Source organism: Cataglyphis hispanica, chromosome 7 (assembly GCF_021464435.1).
Source record: "Cataglyphis hispanica isolate Lineage 1 chromosome 7, ULB_Chis1_1.0, whole genome shotgun sequence".
Taxonomy (NCBI): domain Eukaryota; kingdom Metazoa; phylum Arthropoda; class Insecta; order Hymenoptera; family Formicidae; genus Cataglyphis; species Cataglyphis hispanica.
Window position 1 is genome coordinate 3,517,724 of NC_065960.1, and position 25,352 is coordinate 3,543,075.

Below are 25,352 nucleotides of genomic sequence, written 5' to 3' on the forward strand. Positions count from 1 at the left end.
ATCACCCGTTTCTGGAGGAGCCTGTATGGACCTCCTTTTAACCTTTGCTCTCTCAGAGTGCGTGTTTTCGTTGTGGACCAGCGAGCTGAGAGATGAGTCGAACGGGGCCCTTGGCGGGTTGCTGCCCGGTAATTGCGATGAGATATGGCGGCCACTTCTCATTAAAATAGTTTAATATATATTTGTCAAGCTATCGCCGCGACGTATGTCCCATCGTTTGTTATCATCTTTCGTCCCAGGCCCCATATTCGCACGGGGAGAAAGGGGAGGGAGATCGTCGCGAGGAGGATGGGGAGGACAGGGAGGTTTATTTTTCGCAAATTCGGCATTCGGTTAATAGCGTCCGTTTATCTCGTTGTCACCGGTCGCAGTAACTTGTAGAGATTCGAATACACAGCCCGCGCACGCACAAATCGCAGGCATGTCCGCCTGCATCGCCAAGCACGAGAGGATCCGAAACAAGTTAGCGAGGCTTATATTTTTATTTGTAGCGAATAGAGACAGATCGCGTTACCACTCCATCGTTGAAATAGTAGACAAGTAATTAATATTTATTAACCACCACAATATATATATATATATATGCGAATTTTTTTATATCTCTCGGCGCAAATCTATCGAGTATCGAGACGACGGGACTCCTCTTATTAAGGCGAAACGAGAAGAAGCGCTCCGTCGCGGGCGCAGCCCGCGCAGCGTATGGGCGAACAGGAAGAGACAGAGACGGATAGCCTCAAGGTCCTGGACTCTCGAGAGGGGCCAGTTTATTATTATTCGGCAACCGCCCACGCGCAGATCGATCTTCTCTCGTGTCCCAACTGGCTGCCCGCTTCTAACGCGCTGCAGCGTTGGATTCCGCGTTCCGCGAAGAGTTTCTCCCCGACCGACCGCGGCCGAGGCCCTCCTATCTTCTTCGTCTTCCGCGGCAAGGCCTCCACCGCGAGCAGCAAAGGCTCTCTTGTGGAAGGAGCCAGACTTCGAGGGAGCGAGAGCGTGCTGCACCGCCACCGGCGGGATTCTCCGGCGGGTTAAGAGAAAGGTCGTCGATTAAGATAGCTGTACGCTCTCCGCGCGCCGTGCAACTTCCATAGTCTTCCCTGCCTCGGTGATGCGCCTCTTCCCTTCTCCTCGTACTTCCATCTCGCTTTCGATCTCACCGTCGTCGCTTTTCTACCATCTCAATAGAATAAGGGATCTGTGGACCGGTCCGACGACACGCGGTGGCTATCCGCGCGTTCTTTCCTACGTCCTTCACCCTCTACTTCTTCGTCTCTCGCCTCTCAAGCGAATCAACCGGAAGGATCGAGGACAGCCCGCGGGAAATGCAACGCGACTACTGGATTCCGATTCTTTTGATCAGCAATTCTAAATACCGGAGGAACCGTAATTTTCACGCATGCCTTGCACACGTATTTTTCGTGAAATCTACCATCGAGGATAAAGTCCAGATTGCTCCATCGTGCACCTCGATGAAACCAGACTCGACACAGCCGACGGTACCGATCATCGAAGAAGCGCGCAAGCGGGGCTGTTACGGCAATCGGAAAGAAACAAAAAAAAAAAAAAGGAACAGCCGGATAAACGAGATCGCAATAATCGATACACCTATCCTCGCATTAAAGGATCCCCTTGCGCCTTGTACATCCGTCCACGATATTATTGATCCTGCGCACGCAATCGCGCGTATCCCATTGCGATTTAATTGATCGCGCCGATTAATAATCGCGTCTCCGCGTAGCCGCGCGGTCTTTTCTCTCTTTGCTCGCGCGAGAAACGCGCTCCCTTCCGCGCTAAAAGCGCTTACCTCTCGCTTCTTCCTTGATCCTGCTGATCTCGCAATCTGTTGCCAGATTGTTCCTCTCTCTCTCTCTCTCTCTCTCTGTCTTTTTCCTCACATCGACCTGGCACCTAATATAGCGAGACGAATTTATAACAGTCGATGAGCCACGTCGCATTTTATATTTTCTGGACTCGCCTGCTCTCGAGCAGATGTATCGTACGTTTCCGATCGTACATATGCTTCTCGACGATGTACGCTATATCCCATAATGGCTTATCGTATAATGAGGATACGTTTGTAATCGATATTTCACATTAGGCGAGATTACGCTTTTGCCAATGTGCTTTCCGACTCGTATTAATAACAGTATTAACAGGATTATCAATACATTTGTTAATAAGCCAAATGATATTTCAAAAAAAAAAAAAAGGGAGAATTATAGAAACAAACGATCAAAAAATTGCATCACAGACATAAAATCAAATATGACGACAGAAATATAAATTGACAGACTCATAAAGGTTTAAATAGATACAAATAACTCGTTCTTGTGATTGTAAAAAAATCAACGCGACCGCATCTCGGGTGGAAATCGCTTCGCTCGCCTATAAGAGCAGACGCTCGAGTTCATCGACGAGTAGAACGGCGACTGAGAATCTGCGAGATTAATGGGACCGCGAGAAACCTGATTCGTATTTTTGTTGCCGTTGTACCGGACCGGCAAAGTCCTCTCTGCTCCTGCCGCGAATCATCGGTTTATCCTCGCGACGCCGTTCGCACAGCGGTAAAGAACATCACGTCCTTTATGGAGAAAAAATGCGGGATATATATCGGTGTTTTCTTTCTCTCTCTCTCTCTTTTTCTGTCAACGAATAAATTTATTCCAAGGTGAATCGAAAATCGCTTTATCAAAACACTCGTTAAAATAGGCGTGGTTCCGATGAATATTTTATCGCTATGAAAAAATGTCATATGTATTTTATTGTAATTAATTAAATACATGCAAAAGATTTTGTCTTCTGCGCGTGCTCTTTTATTGCTATTTTAGTAATGCAACGAGATGCACAGTGTTTCGCTTCTTCGAGCTTCGAGCGTGAAAGCAATCCCGCAAATCGATCGGTCGTTATATTCCCTGATAACGTTAATATTCATTTTCGCGCCACACGCAATATAAATTGTTATTTATCGAATCCGAGTCGGATTCGTATCGATATCCGGAGACATGCACGCACAAGCGCGCGTGCAATTATCGCCGCGCGTGTTTCTGGCGCGTATCTAATGCGTAAGAGCGTACGGCGGCCGGATTAAGACTTCAATGACAGAAACGATCACGGTGTGCACATCGATCGAAACAAGCTTAACGGTGCTCACACGCCACTGCGTCATCGATCGTTGTATATACCATCAGGCCAATTAACGTTGATAATTAACAGCTCTATTGTGTCGGCAATTATGCGAGGATGTCGTACAAGACGAGTATAGAAGGCAAAAGACTTAGTGCGTCGTTAGAACTTCCTCTTCCTCAATGCATATATCAATTGGAGAACAAGATTGCGATAATTAATGTACAAACGTTTCCAGCATGCAATCGACATTTTATATATTGATGTTTGATCGATCATTTTAAGCATACTATTTCTCAATATTTGTGATTAGACGGATAAATTTTGCATAAAAGCTCTGAATGTAAAAATATATAAATAAATTTAAAACAATAATATTATTCCTATGTTAGATTTCATATTCAAAGAAACTCAATCGATTAATTATCCTTTTATTCTCGCATGATAAAAAAAAAAGACAGAAAGCTACAAGCAGAAGACGCAACAACTTATCTTAATAGATTAAATTATTTGGCGTAATTTACCGGTTCCTATTATCAGTGCGTTCAGGCAACAGACAATATCGCGATAATATTCTCTTAATTTGGAGTTATAGGCGTTAATAGTGTTAATCTTATTGGCGAGCCAAACCATGATTAACGACGCTATTCGACCAGATTCGTTGAACGGATAAAGTCGAAGCCTTCTTCTATCGTCTTGCGTGCCATCGCCTCGATCTGTTCAGCTCCGCGCACGGCGCTCGTCTCGGGATTCGCAGCCTCCTTTATCCTTATTCGTATCCGTATCCGGTTGATATCTCGGGGGAATCATATTCGGCATGAAGACGTAACACGACGATCATTCGTCTTTGCGCGGATAATTATTCGTTAACGTTATCGCGTTCATCCCTCCACGCGAGTTATAACGAGGGTTCTGCGTCTACAAAAGTACGATAAAATTTCTCGCGCCTTTATCTGAGATTACCGAAAGCTGTACGTGGCAACGCCGTGAACTTTAGATGAATCATTGCTTTATTTATATCATACTTTATTCCCAGACAACAAAGAACAGAGAGACATTTATGTATCCTTTTACACGTATTATTCGGTAAAATACTTTCCCGCAACACACATTGTCATAGAACCGGTGTATCGCAATGGAAATAATATTCTCGCGTGAATATCACGTGGGCGGTAATGTCAGGTTGACAGGCGGCTTTAATCGAGATTTCGAGATCGACAGCGACTCGTATTCCGATAGAAACGACCGACACGGCGCAAATCGCATGACGAAGACGCGCGATGTGTTCGATGGTCCCGCCGGCCTACAATACACGCATATACGAATGACCGCCTCCTCGGATATATTACGATGTATGTATTAGCATAATTATTGGTTGCTCGCTATCAGTGCCGGCGGGCTGGCGTTCACCGATTTATGATTTCATCGCCGTACGTGCCGGTGGTGCGCCAAGGATACCGCGACAAAGTCCGAGAGCCCGGCCACGTCCATTGTTGCTCTTGTTTCTCTCGTTTAGCGACTTTAGTGTAGCGCGAACATTGTTTCTCAAAAAAGATTCTATTAGCAACATTCACCTTCTCCATCTACTCGATGCGAATATTGACAGCTTACGTCATCTAAGCGATTGCGTTTCGGTGAAGCTCATTTTAAATTTTAAACGCGCATAGTCGTTTTATTATAGATTAAAAACGAGCGAGATGAGATCGTGCAGTTGAGATTAAAGAATACTTAATTATTCAACTTGGCGGGAGAATACGGTTACTCGCGAAATATATGGATTAACATATCTATATATATGCGAGACTCTAATAAAGTGATATTATATCTATTTGCGATAACAGCTCTTACTCGATTACGCGCGCACTCTTATGTCTTTGCCAAGTGCTGGATTATTTATATGTCTATCGATAGCGATTCGAGAATCGTTCGATCCCTAAGGATATCTCACTTTTTCTTTTTCTCTTAAGTTTCTATCTTCTTCTCTCTCCTCTCTATCGCTCTCTACCTCTCTCTCCCCCTACGCTTTCTCTTTCTTTCTCTCAACTTGTTCGATCTCTTCGCTTGCCTTCTCATTCCCGCGAAGCAATCCGGTCCTTAAGTGGCAGGTGCTTAAGATTCCCCGCGATCGCGAGAGGAGAACCAGTCGCGCTGCATTCGGATCGCATTCGGACCGTTCTCTTCCTCTTCTTTCGATATCTTTCTTCAGCTCTCTCTTTTCCTCTCTATCAATTTTGAGCGACGCGTATTAAACCGTCCGACTGTTCGCGAAAATATGTATTCGCCTACGGTAGACACGACGAGTACACGAGTGTCTGAGGATTTACAATATCATTAGCGATTTCATGCAAATGATTTAACGAGCTCGACAAAACACGCTTGATTAAGACGTACGGAATCGAATTTATTCCGATTAATTCCAACGAGTCCGAGTTTATCAAAACATTCTCAGACTCGTCGGGGCGCTTAATTATTCCAAAAATCGTACTATCATCTTTCACATGGAATGCCAGACTTTTAGGTAATATCGATTTCAGAGTGGCGATAGCGTCGATTAGATTTTATTACTACTTGCATCCAATGCCAGATACATCATTCATTTCGTATCGATCGAGGAACGTTTCAAATACGTTATCGTCATGAGTATCTTCATATCTACGAGATCTATAAAACAACAGAGGCGCGCAGGAGAGAAAGAAAAGTAATTTGTCACTTCACGGAGAATCAACGGGGGGTCCTTGGCTCTTTTCGTTTACCGTTCCGTGTCTCGCTGTGTGTAACGCCTTGTTCTCGCGTATGTCGAAATATCGTGCCGTCTCGAGATTTTATGTTCATCGCCGGGCTGTATAAGCTATATTTCTTAACCGTCGCGAGAAGAAGAAAACGAATGCAGACGCGTATATCGATCGATCATGCGTCGCACTATCACGCCCTTATAATCGACTGATTGATATTAGTCAGGGACCTATCTGTTTTTATCTCCAAATAATGCATTTCGCTTTACGGATCCTTTCAAGAGAAGAACGCGCAAGTCGTATAAGTTTTATTTTTCTTTCTTTCAATAGAATATAATACGAAATAAAATTTATACTGAAATCAAACATCGGTCGCCTTCCACTTTGAGACATTCGATTTTTTTTCATTCATTTATGCGTTCTCCCATCGCGCACTCATTTAATTATCACGAGGCCCAGTTTTTCAATAGACGCGTCTGGGTCCAAAGCGTACCGGGCGAGATTAGTTCTAGTCGTACCCACCCGCCGCGGCTTTCTTGCCATCCACCGACAATCGACGGAGTTAATTAGGCAAATGGCGAAAAGCGAAGCGTACAAGAGTGGCGCCCACAGTAAGAGCGACAAGGAACATTACCGAGACCGTGGAGATGGAATCACAACGAGAAAGAATGCGCGCGTTGCATTAGCGTGAGCGATATATTACCTCATTGTCTTTAATTTTTTTGCCGCGAGAAAAGCATGTGCTTGCTGTCTACGGCATGATAAACGGGACATGAGAAATCTAATCCAACATATATAGAAAGTACAGGTAGTGCAGCTTATGAATAGTACACATATAAGTAGTACTTATATGTTATAGAATTACAAAGTATTATATACGAGAAGGGGATAATTATATATTTACGCATAAAATAATATTTTACGAAAAGTTACATAAAGTTGTTTCAATATTAAATCTTTACTTTTTTTTATCTTTATCTTTTTATCATAATTCAATACATTATCGATAAGATAAAATATGGCAAACTTTTTTTCGAAAAATATTCATTGAACTGGCTGGGAATACTAAAATCACGTAGTTCAACGAGATAGCGCTGTAACTGTTACGTAGCTAGCTACAGGTGTGCGTCTCGCCGCGTGCAAGTGCATAATGGAGAAAGGAAGGAGAAGAATATAGTTGGCGAAAGAAAAACGAAGAAAAAGAAAACGGGCGAAGAAAGATGAGAACGGCTGATCTTTCTCTCTCACTCCTTCTAAGTCTCTTCAGCTTCCTCTCTGCTTCCTTTCTCCCTCTATTCTTTGTATATATGTGTGAAATATAGGTTGATATCGCGATAAATAATGAGGTGGCCTTCGTGGTGATGCCCGGGGCTGCCGCTACTGTGCTTCCACGATGTAGCTTCCCCTCTTGTCTTGTCGAGCAAAACGTGCACTTGGTGCGCCTCGATATGCCTCTCCTCTCCGAGCGGTCCACGTAAGAGGTGCGCCTACATGCTAAAGGGTATATTTATGTAGGTTCCAACGCGACAGGGGATAATCTCGCGAGTCGAATAGCGCCGTGGTTGATCTATTTGGTGAGTATCCTCCTCATATCACGTATCATTGAAAACATCTCGAATGTTCTCCATTACACACAGAATTGCAAAACGATCCATTTCCCATCCGCTCCGTTCCCACCAGCGGCACTTTTATGCACTCGATTACGCGCAAGTCTCGCCCCGGCTCGCTTGACCAGGGTCGAGGCGTGAGTTATATCATCGAATCGCGCATATCGTTATACGCGCGAGTCTCACGCAGACCGTGCCTAATTATCGGTGGGTTGAGCGAGTGAGCGTGGCACCGCACATGGCGAAATCGTAATGGACGATCTATTTGTTGAAGGAGCACCGGGGGAGAGATCGTGATCCATGTCCCTCTCGGGGATATTCCTCTCCCTGCACTCTCGCCACATCCCTATTTCTCGACCGGCCACGGAGAAACGAGTCGCGACTCGCGTACGAACGATGTTTTTCTGAAGCGAGCCAATTCGCCCTTGTGCGACTCGATTAGTCGTGATCCCGTCGACTTTGATGTCCGTCGAATTCCGGTTAATAATGCACGAGATTCGTCGTCGGGTTATTTCCCGAGAATCAATTATGCGGGGCAAGAGTTTATGCGGCGAAGCGATCGTTAAGAGATGCGCACGTCCTCGATTTCTTAACGCCAGAAGTTTTTTTTCTCCGAGAGACACAATTAGTAAATCAGTCCTCGTTTATCAACATGAATGAAATGCTTAAAAAAGATTTATCCGAATAAAAATAATACACTCGTAACGAATTAAATGTTATGAAGCCTTTTAAAGAATGGTAGCAAATGTACACTTTGAAATGTTCGCTTCTATTGTCATCTTAATGACCCGTCATTCTCAATTTGAATAATACACTCAATTTTCTTGCGCCCACAGTTAGGACATAATTGCGCATAGCGCTGCGCAATTTTACTGATTACTACCCACGATCGTCGGTAGATTAGCGCGAGCTAAGTATTTAACGATGAGAAACTATTAGCGTGCAACGCCTGCGATCTTAACGTCCGTTCTGGAAATGACAATTTTTCACTCAGTACGTACGCGAAATCAGTTCATTATCTCAAACTAATGGAATGTTTTAATAAGGAACGAGAGAAAAAGGGAGAGAAAGAAAAGCAAGTACCGGCCGGGACTTTGTATCGCACGTACGATCGCTACGCATACGCATAAGCACACACGCGTATGGCCGCGAGAGGGAGAGTAAACGTACAATATCTAATTATCGGTGGACGATCGTATAAACGGATCACGCTTTTACGACTAATGGAGCGAGACGATCTATTTGTCATTACTGTAGCAGCAAGGTAAAATCTACGTACGATACGTAACTCGTATCCGTTAATCGAGACAAGTGAGTTATATTTCTTTTTATTCTTTCGCTTCCACGTCCCGAGTGTCCCGAGTGTCCCGCATGAAAGCGGCGCGTACTGATAACGCGACAGATAACGAAAATGAGACAACTAATTTATTCGACCGGACGGCGGATCTCCGAAGGTATTCGTTATCGTCCGGGAACATTCCACATCGTCTCATTACGGATGACTTATTCACACATCGAAATCTATCAAGTCGACACGATGCGACACCAATCGACCTCGATATATAATACATCGTGAATCTGTTCTCGCAGGTTCCGGTTCACGTTATGTAAGAGCGTATTTAATGGAGCGAGACAATTCATTGTTGGACACATTAAGACATTATGTTGTTAGATACTCGTTTACATCGCCTTTCACCAAGTATATAATGCAGGATCCGCATCATAGAGTCTCACCATTCAATACAAACAAGTTCTCATGTTATAAGATAACTATACGTTGAAACAATCACCGATAATTGTCAAGAATGATTCTGTGTTTCTCAGCAAGAATTTCGTTATGCATGATATCAAAATAAAAATCCTTCCAGTAAAATATTCTGCGTTGTAATTCGCGATCATCGAGTATAAGAAGCCACATCTTACACACATATATATGACATCATAGTTTATAATTATATTCATTGTTTTTTTTTTTTTTTTCATTCTTTTTTCACCTCAATTAAAATTTCATATATATTTTCATTAATATCAATCCTTTCTAGAAACGAAGTATTTCAAGTTTTCCCACGTTTTTTTTAATCAACTACAAACACGCCTCTTAGATGATTAAGTACCGTCCGCGAAAGTGATTAACATCGCTTAGTCGATTATTTCTTTTTCTTTTTGCCCGCGGCAAATGTCCGCGAATGATTAAATCTACACTTTTGCGGCAGTTACGAGAATGAAGTTGGCGGCCACAAAGGTGTCGCGGACACGCTTAAATTTATAGCACCTTTGGATTCCAGCCGCGCATTCAAATGTAATTATTCTGAGAGCCGAGAGTGGTGTAACATGCGCGCGACGCGTCGCGCCGTCCGTTCATAAATTGACAGGATGGTCGCGCGTTTCTGTTCCCTGTTCCGAACCTGTTCCGCACTATTACTTACACGAGCGAGAACATATCGCGCGCGTATCTTCCGAAGAAACAAATCGCGAGAGATGAAGGTTGTAGGAGATTTCGATTTCCTCATACGAGAAGTATCGCTATATGAAAAGTTCATCGGATGCTGAAATCGCCTCGGAAAACGCGTTTCTACGAATCTTTCTATGTAATAAATTTCCACTTTACTTCATAGCTTTGCATACGTTTATATACGCCAATTTAAATCAATATCGCGGCAATAAAACGAGAACCAGAGTTGTCCGGCCTCTTCTCCTGCAATGCGTATTTTATATACGGGAACTGAAAATTGCATCCGACTCTTGGCGATTTTATATCAAATGACATTCCAATCGTCACAACTTTGATTCGATCTACGGTTCTTCTAATCAGGCTAAATGTTTCAGTTTCTTTTTCTCAGCAATACATTTCTCTTAATAATTTTCATTTTTAATATGTTATTCTGCAGCGAAATTAAAATGACATTAAAAAAATCAATATATGTATATATTACTGATTACTCTTGCGTATCAGAAATTAAAAAATTTCTTATTTAAATAATATTAATTAATTAATAATATTAATAATAATAATATTAATAAATTATTTAAATAATATTAATAAGTATGTTTCTAAGAAAAAAATTAGTAAATCTTTATAATATCCAGTTTTAAATCCAGTTTATTTAAATATGTAAATTTTATCGTTGTATTAAAACCGATGTAATAGAATCGCAATTTTTATCATTTCGAATAGGTACGTCTGCGCGTAGGTCGGCAGACGGTGTGCGCCTACAGTCGTCGAGCAATTATTTCGAGTACGTCTGGGCGTAGATCGGCAGACGATGTGCATCTCCGATCCTCGAGTAATAAAACGAAGCCGCGGACGCGCGCTAATGCGTCCGATCTGAATTTATGGTTTCACTCTGGCCGCCCTGTATCGGATTCGCTTTCCTCCGGTGCGAGAGAACGATTAGATTCACACGTTTCCAATTAACACATTGCATCCAGGGGTCATCGACCCTCGTGATCGAAGACGCCACGAGCGCGGCACAGCATCTTTCTCGCTCTGTTCCTTTTTTCTCGTCTCCTTCCGTTCCTCGACTTTCGTGCCTTTTAGTCGCGACTCCAGAAAAAAAGATGATTGCGTGAACAAAAATGCAGCGATAATTTCATTTAAAGATAAATTCAGAATTCATAAAATACATATTATTAAAATTGTATGTAAGAAATAACATAAAAAAAAAAACAAAGTAAAGAGAACATTCTAATAATTATACGTCGCTGCTAATTGCGATATTTTTGGAGAAACTGATCAATTGTTGTCAATATTTTGATGACGCGCATTTTTCTCGAGTGTATACATACGTATAAATAGAAATGGCGTTCAAAGGTAAATAAACACGACAAAATATATAGCCATATAAAAAAGTATGTGAGCAGCATGGAATTAAATTGGACGGTATTCGAGAAACAACGTTCGTGATTTCATAGTATTGTTTTTCGCGTTACATGACATTGCGGTTATTATCAACTAAGCATTATTAAACGCACAAAAAAAAACGATATATCATATATAATACACAAAAATGATAGCGTAGCAAAGATTTGCAGGAAGTCGTTTGTAATAGATCCATCATAAGTTCGTAAGAAGCTTATCGCGCTCATACAAACTGCAGTCGATGAAAAATATTGACTCTCGCCGCATTAACACGAAAAGAAGAATGTCCGCCGAGCCCTAAGAAGGACACTTATACTTTAGATCTCTGTCGCGCGCTTTTATCCTTACCAAACATTAAAAAATTAGCGGCTCAAATGAGCGAAAATTTAAGCCGATACAGAACTCAAGCAGATGAAGCAACACAACTCAAACAGACTTTCGCGTAATTAAATACGAAATTAACGAAGCTGAATCAGTGATTGGACATAATGGCGAGCCTCCAAGAGAGATCGCGCGCATTTCCTTTCTTTCTTTCTACCGTTGTAATTTGATTGCGATTTATGAGTAATTAATTCGCGATCTCTCAGCCCGTTATATCGCCGTTTCATCCTCACCTCCCTGTTCGCCGTCCTTTCGCTCTCTCCCTCTCCCGCTTTCTCTCTTTCATTCTCGACTTCCATTCCTTTTCACTTTACGAGGTACGATCGTTATATCTGAAAATGATTCTCGACAGGATGCGAAGATAACAGATGTACTAACAAGTTACCGCAATTATCATGTACAATGCTCACGTAACCGAGAGGATTGACTACTTGTAATTTTAATATTTTTTAATTATAAAATCGCAGATATGTATATAGAGATATTCCGATCACCATGTTTTTAACTTTCTCCGTGCCACTTAACACTGCGTGTACTGGCGCCTACCATCCGTCGTCGCACTTTATGATCCGCTTAAAAAACTCTAAAAAACGATGCGTTACGCAACAATGCTTTATGCCAATAATTCTATATAGATAATGTTAAAATATTTAAGCAAAAAAAAAAATCAAAAATATATTTTAATTTTGACAAATGTACTATGTTAAAATATCTTAACCACCTTTCAGTCGATGATTTCTTTATTTTCGATCATCGAGGATGACACGCGACCTAAACTATTCGATGCTAAATTCTCGATTTTATCTATCGAGAAGATTGCTAAAGTAGATAGATTTCTAGGCGATCGTGATTTATATTGCGATAGAGAAGAGAGAAGAGAGAATACGCAAAAATGCTAAAGAGAACAAAATTCTTTCGATGGTCATTTATCTCACTTCTCATTCCGCGCAAATCATCGGGTATTCTTCGCCTATAAAAAAAAAAAAAAAGAGGCAAACGGAGGAAAAGAGATAGACGAACGCACACGTTGGAATCTCATTCTTAATCTTGCGCGTTAATCCGAACGTTCCCCCTAAACGCTAAAACACTTCCATCGAAACCGGGTATCGCTAAGGCCGGCGCGTTGACCGGTTCATTCACACTCATTCTTCTCGCTCGCTCTCGTCTCTGACCTCGTAAGAATTTCTTTTTATCTCGCTTGTGCTCCTCGCCCGTTATTGATGCCTCCATTTGTATATCAGTGACGTCGAGCGAAATGACTAATGTCGCTATTAGCCCCGGCCGAAAACCTTACGTCTCAATGCATCTCGAACCTCGTTACATCGCCGCCTACGACCTCGTCCACCATGACCGATACTACGCTGCGCTGTGACACATTCCAGTATATCGACCAAGATTTTTTATTCGATGGAAACAGTATGTATACAACAGCTCAAGAGCATTCCGAGGCCCAAGATTTGTAATGGTCCCTGTAACCTATCTAGAACATCGCCAGCTGGCTTCCTTTCGATTTTCAGTCTGATTAAATACACATCACTAACGCTGTCGTTTCAGACGTTAAGGAATCCTACTTTGTTTCTCTGATTCTGTTCAAAATGCTTTAGTTCCAATAAAGAAAATGATCATTCGAATATAATATAAAAGATTTATAAAAAATATTCTAAGAAAATACTTAATATTTAAAGCGCTTCTTTTAAATAATTTTACACGTTTTATAATAATTAATTTGATATCGCGATTAGAGATTTTGATCATGTATGATGTGACTTTTTTGAGAATGAAATGTCTTGTATAGATAATCTCTATCACACAGATAATTTTTCTTTTGATCACTAAACACTTATTTTTTTATGTTTGTCGTGTACCCTTCAAGGTAGTTTTAAACTTAAACTAATCCTTCGTGACATTGATCTAATGTGCTTTGATAAGTCGCGATATTTGAGACAGTGATGTATCATTAGACAAGAAAAACTATTCTTCAATTTATTTTCATCACGCGTATCTCGTATCATGATCACAAAAGTGAGATCCAATTTTCAGTCATCCGTCAAATGACATTACAAAGTTGATAAAAAAAAATTTCTAAGCATATAAATAAAAAGTAATTAATTATCCAAATATTATAATAATACTATTTAAAAGTACGCGTCCTACTGTATCTCTAATACATCTTTTACATCTCAAAATTATTTATTTAATTTTGTTTATACAAAATTCTAGAAATTTCTTAGAATTGTTCTAATATAACAGTCAACATTTTCAAAAGCAATATTCCAATAAATTGTATCCCAGAATTATGGTCACAATTCTGGAGACATTCCGTTACATGACACGCATGTTAGGTTTTATTCGCAAATTTCACTCGCGGTGCAAAGGTGAGAGATGGCGACGCGCAAATCTCCGTGTATCGAAACTCATAAGGCAAGGAGAAAATAAAAGCGACGAGGATGGAAGGCGAGAGAAAAAGGGTAGCAAATAGAAAGAGAAAGAGAGGAGGGCACCGAGATATTGCCAAGAGTTACGAACGCATTACCGCGAGGCGGCGAGGTGTCGAGCATGTTTATGCCTAGGATCTCCGGACTCCCGATAGTCCCTAATAGGCCACGACCACGTTGCGCGATCGGCTTCGTTCCTCTACTCTATCGTCTCGCATGGAAAAGTCCCCATCAAGCCTGCCCTTTGTCGTTCCTACCCATCCGCGGCTGCGATCTACGTACATATTTCGTCCCTTCGAAGGTAGTACCGAAACCTTAATTGGTAATAGCAGCGGGCGAACGTCGAGCTGGGCCTTAATTGGGGATAATATAAGGTAAATGTACAGATACGATTGCGATGGCCGCGCGGAGAAGACGCAGCCGAGAGAGGCTCTTTTTATAATTCGTACAAAAAGTTTCAATTATACGGTGTTAATTGCCGCGAATGCTACCGTTCTCTTTAATGTAATAATTAAAATAATGAGCAACGATTTAAAATAAATTTAAAAAACTTGTAGTAGAGAAAGAAAACAAAAATCTTAAAGATCTTATACATCTCGGATGCTTAAAAAGAAGTTAAAATGTTATGGAAAAAGCTCAATTCGTGCGTTCACGCGTGTGTAACGAGTCTTGGCATCCGTGTCTTGGCACGGTAAGAAACTCGTACGTGTAGAGACTTGCGTGCGTATCACAGCCTATTTGAATTAAATAGGGTAGTGCTCGCCGCTCGTTCGATGATGCTCAGCGACTGTCGGCGAGTCCCGAATTGCCGGGCCACGAAGTGAGATGAGTTTAGCGCCACGGAATAATCATTCCATGCCGATCTCGGCATAATTCCCGGAGCGATTGCCACCGGACGTGATTCGTGGTTGCATTTGCATAAACAGCATCCACCGCGCTGCGGCGGCAGGGGGAGCGGGATAAACTCTCCTCGTCTCATTACCTGCCGGGAGTGTTAGTGCGCGGCTAGGGACCCTCTATCTTTATTTCCTCCGCCTCCCCGCTCTCCTCGTCAATTTCGTTCTCATCCTCTCTCTCTCTCTCTCTCTCTCAGACCTCGCTTGGAGATATCTGCTCAGACTTGGCAGTCGCGCTGAATTCAGAAAAGCGATGCTTCAGACGGGCAAAATTACGTCGTGTACGAGGGAGATTGGGATGAAAAACAGACAAAGAACAGGGAGTGTTTCTACATGAATATATTAAGTGTCACGAAGAGTGCATTTAATATGAAATTGATAATTGATAAATATACAAGGGATACTTTAAAGTTATCGTACATACGTATCAATCAGTAATCTTCTTTTTAAAGAAAAAGGACTTGCAAAAACTAAATGACGCTAAAAATAAATAAAATGTAGCACGTAAAGTGTAACATCAAAATATATGTACAATAGAGATTAATAATGATGCGTTTCACCCCGGAATAAGATTGGAAATCGTCGCCAAGTTAATTACGGATGCACGGGGATTCACTCATGTCGCCGTACAAATTAGCGTAAAGGCAAAAATCGAGAGAGGATGGACGCGAGAACGATGGAGAAGCCGGGATCGGAGCGAAATTCACATACGAGTTCCGCTGAAGGAAGACATGGGAATACAGATGGAGGAAATAAATAAAAAGGAGGGAAAAGAAAAGGCGAGGGAGAGGGAAAGGGGTGGAAAGAATGACGGCGAGCATATACGTGCGTATGTGCGCGTAGAAGGAAGGAGCGACGGAGAGGAGGACGGTTATCGGCAGGTAAGTGCCCTCCCGTGTCGAGATAACGCCGACACCATGGGCGACAACATCATCCACGCCGGCGAATCGTACAAACGTAATCCTCGACGCGTCACTAGATAACAACCGGTAAGATAGATCCGTCCCGTTTGCACTCACCGCGGCTTCCTCTCTTTCGCTCTTTCCCGCGTGTCCTCTCTCGATCGGCTCGTCGGTCCTTTCTCTCTCGCCGTCTTAACCACATACATACATCCGTGCCGAAAGTGGAGATTCACCGAAAGCGATGGGAGTAAAGAGGTGCGCGACGAAAGGAATGAAGAGCAAATTGACACGTCATCTCTCTTGAGTAGCGAGCACCCGATCGCCGACAAAAGAAAGCGGAACCCGATTCGCGGCGACACGCCCTCGTGACCTGTGCAATAAGTACAGAAAGAGGAATAAAATTGATAATGAGCGCAAAGTTAATTTGCAGGTGGATTTGAGCAATTTCTGATAATGCTTTCAAGTTTATATATAATAATGAATGCTATTATCGCATCTAGAAAAAGGCTGTCTTTACTTAATTATTCAGAGAATGCAAAGAATGCCTCATAATAACGCATATGTGAATTCCTGAATGAACTAATGTATTTTGCAAATTCTTTTAAATCATAGTGTGCTAAATCAATATCATACATTCATACATTCCTCTAAATCCGTAATCCTCATTCTATTACCATAATCGCAGCTATATATGTATATGCATTTCAACGAACAGATACGAGCGTATCATGCGACCATAGATATCTCCGTTAGAAATGGATCCATCATCGTGCAGAGAAGATCTCTCTCCCGGATAACTACCGGATAATATATTAATTTACTCTCGGAGCAACACTTCACGGCTTGAAAAAGCCGAGGAGAGAGAAGCCTCAAGCGATTCCGATCCGCGGCGACACGTGCTGCTCTCATACGAAAAGAAGAAGATATCGCCGCGTGAAGCGGCTCTCGTAGTAGAAGTCTTTCTAACCGACGACTCACCGATGCGTGCGTGCACGTGTGCGTAAATCCGCGGTGCATCGTGCGCGATGTGTGTGCGTGCATGCTCACACGAGTACGAGAGAGAATCAGGACCGTGCATTCTCTCTCTCCGTGAGCTCCCCCTATCGAACGGACCCATCGCTTTCCGTTCGCGCCGGGCCTTGTCCCGTGTCGGTCATTATCGGCACTCATTATATTGGAACCGATCAATCACCTCACGTCCGAACCTCCGCCGGCAACTATCCTCTCTCTCCCTCGCCGAGAGTCGCCAAGTTATCCGGATCCACGTGAAGGCTCGGGCACACCCGCGTGCATCGGCGGGGCCCATCGTCTCAGAGATACGACGTCGAAAAAAGCCCAGGGAGTTGCGCGGGCTAATTACAATGTTTCGTAATAATGTTCTGTGCCACGCGGTAGATTGCAAATTATTTGGATACAAAAAAGGCGTACACCTCCGATCCCCGTCTGGCGTAATGGTCCGCCGGGCGAGCTTATAGCGGTAAAAAAACGCTTTGCGAATACGCTTCCTCGATCAGCTGAATCCGATCGGTCGAACATGATGATTCCACCCGATGATCTCCGTTAAAACTTAATAACGTGATTGCGACAGCGCGACGAGTAGATTGTTATATTTATTAACCTTCTTACCATCTTATTAAAGTTGTTCGGTTAAATATTTTATATATCTTTGAGGCATTCCGTAATATAACTTCAAGAATTGAAATAAAATTCTCTTATAAAATATATTTCCATTTTTCTTGATTCATCGCTATATAATTATATTCAACATTGAAAAAAACATATTCCTATATGTACACACTCAAATCATGATCTCACTAGAAGTGAGACGCAATAGAAAATTACATAACACTTCAATTTAATTTATTTTTAATACGACGCTATACTAAAAATAGAAGTATTACACATGTAACATCCGCAGCTATTAATTTCGAGTCAAGTACTATTTCGCGCGTTTTTACTACTTAATGTAAGCAGATAACATTCGATTTGTCTTGCGAAACTCGCTAATGTGGATTTTATCGGGGCAAGAAGCGGCACCTCGTGCATACATCGCCACGGGTTTTGCCACGTTAAGTCACCGTTGGCGAGCACAACGATGGTATAATGACGGCGGTATAAATTCATAACGGTGTATCACAGCGCGGAGACGTAATTAGAAATTTTTCAATTCGCGCCTGCTAACGGCGGCTCGAGACACAGAATCACGCTGGCGAAAAATGGCGATAAATTGAACGTTTCGTAATTGCTATCTCTATTAATGCCGTTGTTGAACATGAAAAGTACAAAGATACTTTTATAGAGAAACCTCCGCGTCTTCCCTCTTGTAAGTTTCGCGTAAAACGTCGTGCAACATATGATAGGATATGACGATGGCTCGCGACTCCGATGTTGGCAACGTCGGCACATCGCTTTATGTTAATAAACGAAACAACGTGGAAATGTCGTGCCGCATGCGGCTGCGAAAATTTATAGCTGACATTTCAACAACGTTCTCGCGACGCGGGAGAGATCGACGAGGCCTTCCACGGATATCGCGGCGGAGATCGCTCGCGGAATCGCGAGATCCCTATATAAATCGAAAGAGTAAGGAAAATCGCGTTTCATAAGACGTCGAGGGTGCGGCGAGTGCATAGATCTTATCCGATTATCATACTAATACATGAGAAGATGATGGCGCGTGAAGGCATAACAAAGGACGGGGCTTATCTCGGCAGTACGATCAATAACAGTCGTTTAAATCGAAGTAATTTTCGAATGGAATATTAAATCAAACAAGGATTAATAAATCAAACGTATCCATATTAAAATACGACGCGATCGACGCTGCGCGTTGCACCGCGAACATAGAAATAAAGGAATGTCGAATATATATATAGGTGTTGGCGGAGGAAAAGAACGGCTAAAGGAAGAAGAAGGGGGTTGGGGCACCGTGGCATAACGAGTCCAGAACTGCTCCCGATGGCCAAGCGGTTGATTAGCAATTTTAAAAGCAATAAAAACGATTCATAATTCGTTGGCAGAAAAAGCGGTCGCGCTAATGAGAAACTGCCGCACTCGTACAGTGTATATACACTCACGCTGATGTATATGTATATACATATATTTTCTTATGTATGTGTTTGCGCGCGCGTACGTGTTTTTGTATGTATATAGGTATACATATAGACGCAACACCGTGGCCGACTACCTGCACGTTATGGGGCATAACGCGAGAGAGAGAGAGAGAGAGAGAGAGAGAGAGAGAGAAGTCCGGATGATTCTTTTCTTTCGCTGTTTCAAGAGAAAGAGAGATAAACGGTAAGAAAAAGTAAGAGAGAGATGATCCTGCCGAAAACCTTCAAACCTTCTACCGGAACTTGACGCACGATGAGATTTTAGTATAATGGATAACGCAAAGGTAAACCACGGGGTGGTGATTCTTCTGGCAAGCCGCTAAATATATTGCAAGGAAATACTTTGTTATTAGACAGTGATGTACCGCGGACGTTTAATTAACTCTTGGCTTAATAACGATGTTACGAAAAGATCGCGTATAGCGAGAAACGATCACTCGCGCGTGTACGTGTGTTTTTCGCGCGATTTTCGATAAATATTTTTAATAAAGGTAGGTTGCTAATTAGCTTAATTACGCATGTGTGTGAATATACTTTGAAAACAAGATGATGGAACTTGACTATTTACAGATGCACTTTAGGTCGCATCGAGAGTATCACGATCGATCCCATTTCACACCTTCTCTCTCACATACGCGTATCTCGAAAATATGTAATAACCATACCCCATGCGGATGTTATCACGGGCATTAGTGTATATGGGAAAGAGAGGCGGCGGGATCCAAGCCGGGTAACTGTAGCGGAGTATCGAAAAAAAGATCGAAAACGATGTAAAAGGTAGGCCAAAATGGAGAGCAACCGAACCTTTCGTATCTGAGTGCTTCCCTTTTTCAGCACTGCATCGTTATCTGTATAATTAGTTACTCCGGATGGATATACGTATCGTATATACGAACAGGAGCTACTCAATCCTGCTGTCTTTCCTTGTGTCAAGCCATGTAAGCACGCAAAAATTTGTCAAAGAAGAAATAGGAGGAGAAAATTGTCGGGGAATGAAGCATCTCCGAGAAGTCACCGGTCAACGCACCCCGCCAGATATCAGTTCCCGAACGGGAGTAATATTTCTTCTCGATTAATATCAGGCAATGAAAAAAACAACAGATAGAAAGAGCGAAATGAAGAGATGAGGAAAAATACGGAGAAAAAGGCAAATATGATATCGCATAATTATACACACATATATATACAGATACAGGTATAACTTGGACTATCATCCATCGACGCTTTTTAATTCAAAAGTTACTCGCTTGTTCAGTGTAAAACGTGCTGCAGTTATCGATGCTGCCATGTACGTTGATCGAGTCAGGATTGAACGTAAGCTACGCGCGTCCTCCCGGATCGAGAAAAACACGCGAAAGACGATACTAAAATGGGAAAAGCCATCCTAGCGAACGAACACCGTTTACATAATTTAACCCGCGACATCTGTCCGCGTTGAAATCTCTTGTGAATTTCAAAACTCGCTGCCTTTCTACCGTTCCGCCGATTTTATCGCGCCCCCAGCTGTGCGCAATAAAATCAGTCAATTTAAGGGGCTAATTTTGCATGTGAACGAGTAGCCGTAAAATCAACCTCTCTAGGAATTTCGCCAAAGAATGCTGAGAGACAGAGAGAAGAAACGTATATTTTATTCTCTTTTCGCAGTCAATTACTAGAGAATCCCTAAACAAAAAAAACCGGGAATGTTTCTTTAGAGCATACAGCGCGCAGATTAAAGAAGTGTACCGATTAAAGAAGTGTCCACAGTGTGCTAATTATTCAAGGTTGTCATCGATCTTCCCTCATCGGGTGGGCCGATAAGCGTTTCCACCGTGAAACATTCCGTCCGAACCCGTTACGCGACCGATTTGCATCGCCGAATTTAATTGGGCCGGATCGACTCTTTCGGCATGGAAGGTTAATTATTTATATATAATTGAAGGTACGTAGCGCGGTGGTAGATCGCGCCGATTGTGTATTTCGTCATCAATAAAGTTTTACGCAGGTATAAGACCTTACGGTATCGCCTCTCATCTGCGAAAACATCTCGAGGCTCTGACTTCCCCTTTTTTTCTTCTCCTCTTTCTCTCTCCTCTTTCTTTCTGTGTTCACACAAGTACTTTTTTTCTCTCTCTCTCTCTCTCTCTTTTTCTCTTCCATTGTCTCTCTCGTACTTTCTCTCACCACAGACAAGCTTCGTACAAAATCAGAGTGTGCATACAAACGCGCACACGGAGCATCGATTGTACGTTCTGGCAAAAGCGGCCCCTACAGTCGCATTAATATCATCGAGATGATGAATTACACCTGGCGTAGTTTTGATTTATTTTTGTTCTTACAGCCGCCTATCGCGTCTCCGCTACGGATATATTATATATGTGTGCCTCGTCGCTCTTATCGCATGTACGTGAATTGAATCGGCTGTGTGTAGACGGATTGTCAGCGTTCTTACAATTAAAGAAATAAACGATGCTTTGAAGAGATGATATCGGTCCATCAAAAATCAATTTACTTTAACCCTTTTTATTCGATATTTCGCAACGATATGCTCGAGTCAAAAATAAAAAATAATCTGATAAAATAATTGATCGACCGCGTGATAAAATGTCATTGAAGTGTTTCGAGAGAAACTTGTTAAAAAGAGATTTTAATGGCATTTCAAGGAAATTGATGAGTTCTATCGAGCTTTTGGCATATCCGTCCTTGTTATTTTATCATACATCGCATATGTCTTCGCGCTCAAGACACAAGATTCAATTAATTCGCGAATTTGTACTTCTTGTGCATCAGCTCGAGCGTGATTTATCGCGCCGCGATGTAATATAATATACCAGCGCGTCCCCGACATACCGCGAGAATGTTTTACCGCGCGACTCCCGCTAATACATCAGGGCCAACAAATTCCAGATTTTCAATATACACGATATATCGACAGGCGCGAGCGGAACCCATAACATCGGGCTCCGAAGAAATTTGTATCTCCTCTCAACGCGGAGATCTCGGAGCGAAAGGTCCGCCCGGCGCTGACATTTACGGTGTACGGGTACATATTCACACACGTTTAGGAGACGTTTAACATTTCGCCAGCGTGTTCGATTCCCCTTGTTTATGTTGAGCGCGCTCGTCTGCCTTCTCGGCAGATTTGTTAGCCGAGTGTACATACCCGATGCCATATACGCGAGATTAGTAGATGCTAGAGATATAGACAAGCCGCGGGTTGAATTGGTCAATCTCCGAGTCTCCTCTTCGCGTAGCCCACGGCGAACGTTAACCCGTCTCTCACGTTGCCTCGTTATACTCTTTATCCTGACGTTTCGCACCAAAGTTCATCATCTCGCGTTGCGTTGCGATATCTACTGCGTAATATTTTATCCAGGCGTCGTTGAACAATTCTTTGTCGATTATCCATTGCGAAATCATACCGCAGTATCCGACACCGCCAAGCGATGCGAAATCGTGAAAGATAGAATAGCTAAAATGAAACGTTGAGTTTTATAATATTACCAAGTCATTCAATCTCGTCTTATTACACCTGAATAATGAAATAATAATGCGCGGGTATTATATTTCTCTGTGATTTCTCAAATTATCAGCGTGAAATCTCGAAATAAAACGTATTTCTGAAAGGTCACAAAATATTTATTAAAAGAATCGAAGGATGCAATATAGTATCATCTCACAATCTGCGCTCGGCATCAATTTCCCTATTTAAATCATAAGTTGTTTCACTTCAACTTTTTTTCTCTAATGGTTCTTGGAAAATTCCTTCTTCGTTCCAAAAAGAAGCGGAAAATAAACGAAGAGAAAAATCGAGGCAAAGAAAAACCGGAAGGAATTCGTCGATCGTTTCAAAATATAAATAGCACTTCGAGAGAGCAACGGAAAAAAAAAAGAAGAGAGAGGACATGACAGAAGGAATGGAATGGGTTCGCGAAAGAGGACCTAATCAGCGCGCTAATGCATCGATCCATCATGTTGCGGGACGACCGTATCGAGATAAGGTCCGTGAGAGGTGCGCACACGCGGCTCCGAGTCCTAAGACGACCAAAACCGAAGGAGACCCGATCCTCGCGAGACGAAGGGAGATCGCCGGTACGGGTGGTGTTGGTGGCCGATCCTTTTGGCGACAGGTGCTCGACGGGAGAGAGAGAGAGAGCGCCTCCTTCCCGTACGACCTTACGAAATGCCGAGACGCATACCTGCCGACACGGCGCACACGCGGTCGTTCTTTCGCTCGCGGCGAAAATATGCACGCGTGCGAAAACGAGTCCCGGACGACGCGCGAGCCACTTGAAAGTATAAGTGGTAAGAGCCAATTTTATTCAGAGGGGCGCGAGTTTTCTGACAGGATCAGCTAAAGGTTTGTCGCTCATTCGTTGAGAAGCGTAACGAAACTTGATGACGTTAACTTACATTGTTTTATGTGATATCTTCGGTATATATAACTACATACTTGTATCTCCCGGAACAGATATTTCAAATATCATCATCAAAAAGCAGCTCAATAGATTTATTCCCACGTAATACATGATTTATTTATTTGTATGATTTATGTATGAATCGAGGAAGATAGTTGAAAGCAAAATAAAGTTTTAGAGATGTATTCCTCAAGCTGTCCAAGGGGACATAAAGAGATGTAATTATATCGAATAACGAGTAATAATGATTTATAACTCAATCTCGAAGGATTCTTATAACCTCTGACATAATCACAATCGTGGAACCTCCCGGCAACAGGTGTTGGATGAGAGTATTTCTTTCAGGGATGCACGCGTATATATCGCGTTCGACGCATACTAATGTACGAATAAAAAGCGTGCCTTAAGACTCAATTAAAATTCATTATCTGACGCTTTCCAGTTCACAATGCCAGCTTAGGTTCAAATTTCAGGAAGAAATCGCGGAGTATAATAACAGAGGATTAATCAACGTGTTGCACAAGACGGTCGGTCGGTCGGTTTGCAAGGTGGAATCCAAAGAACTGACGGCACCGACGGGCCTCTCGCGCGAATACGGCCCGCAGCGCATTGCGTAGCTCCTTCCAAGAAGAAATCGTTAATGAGCCGGCGCACGCGCGCTGTTAAACGACGCGACGCGCTCTTCCACCTGATGTCCTTCGCGATAAATAAGCGACGCGATTATAATCACGGCGCGTCGACAATTATGCAAAAATTCGAGCGGGCATTATACCATCGAATCATCAAGCTGTGACGCGACATCCACGGACTAATTAACCCCGAATTAAAATATTTCCGGTCAATCAACGTACCGTAACTTGAGTCCATCTCTCCGCACTTGAGTCATCCTATCTATATTAACAGCAATTAAGACTCGAAGACTCGCGCATTTTTATAAGAGGGCGTTATCGCGTACCATACTGCGCGCTGTCTATACAATCCCGTTAATAACATTATTTCGCCGCGAATTTCGACAAACTTCTTTCCCAACGTTCTCGAGACGCTTCGAGAAATTCTCCAAATTGGCATACGCCAACCGGTTCTCCATGTAGGCGTGATAACGCGAGTTCGACGGATGTTTCTCGACACTTGAACAGATACGAAGAGCGAAATTGTTCCCCGAAAATCTCGTAATCGAGACAAAAAAATCTACGAGACGAGAGAGAAACATGAAGACGCGGAACTGAGAAACGGTGAGAAAAACTCAACTCGAGGATCAACTTTCTCTTTCGTCTCGTGAGATTTCATATTTTAAAGAATCGCGATGTTGTCAAGCATTGGAAGACGTCCAGTTCCGATGCTAATGACGCAATTACCGGCGCGGCTGCCAAATAATCTCCTCTTCGACTAACTCGGATCAGCTCCAAAGATGATTGCGACAACGACGGGATCGACGTGTATAACTATACAAAAGAAAAAAAACCATACAAAAAAAAAAGAAAAGACGATTTCGCGATCCTGAAGCACGGAGTGCATCAGACCGGACTAGGATAAGACCAGCTTAAAGACTGCTGCGTTTACAGCCAATAAAGTCGGCTTCTCGTTGGCCGTTAACATGTCACTCCCAGTTTTTCATCGACGCAATCTCTTTAAACGTCTTGTTCTCATTGATCCTCCCACCGCATTGATAACTCGACAATGTTTTTTAAAAAATGCAAAATTATGAGAGAAAGAGATATAAAAAAACATCGCGATAATAGATGTTATAGCTTCACGCTATTACCTTAATTAAGTATTATGCATGATCGGAGAATCGTTACAGATCATTACGATGTGTAACAAATCCATATCGTCGTTAGAAATCATAGAGAGATATTGTATCGATTCCGTTAGGGAGAGTGTGCTTAGTACTTAATATCAAAGAATCA

At 42.4% G+C, this 25,352-nt stretch overlaps 1 protein-coding gene across 5 annotated transcripts in view; it reads right to left on the reverse strand.

Annotated features, from left to right (window-relative positions):
• The window catches only part of LOC126850731 (protein dachsous), a 289,588-nt gene that overhangs the window by 64,215 nt on the left and 200,021 nt on the right, over positions 1-25,352 (reverse strand). The window lies entirely within an intron of this gene.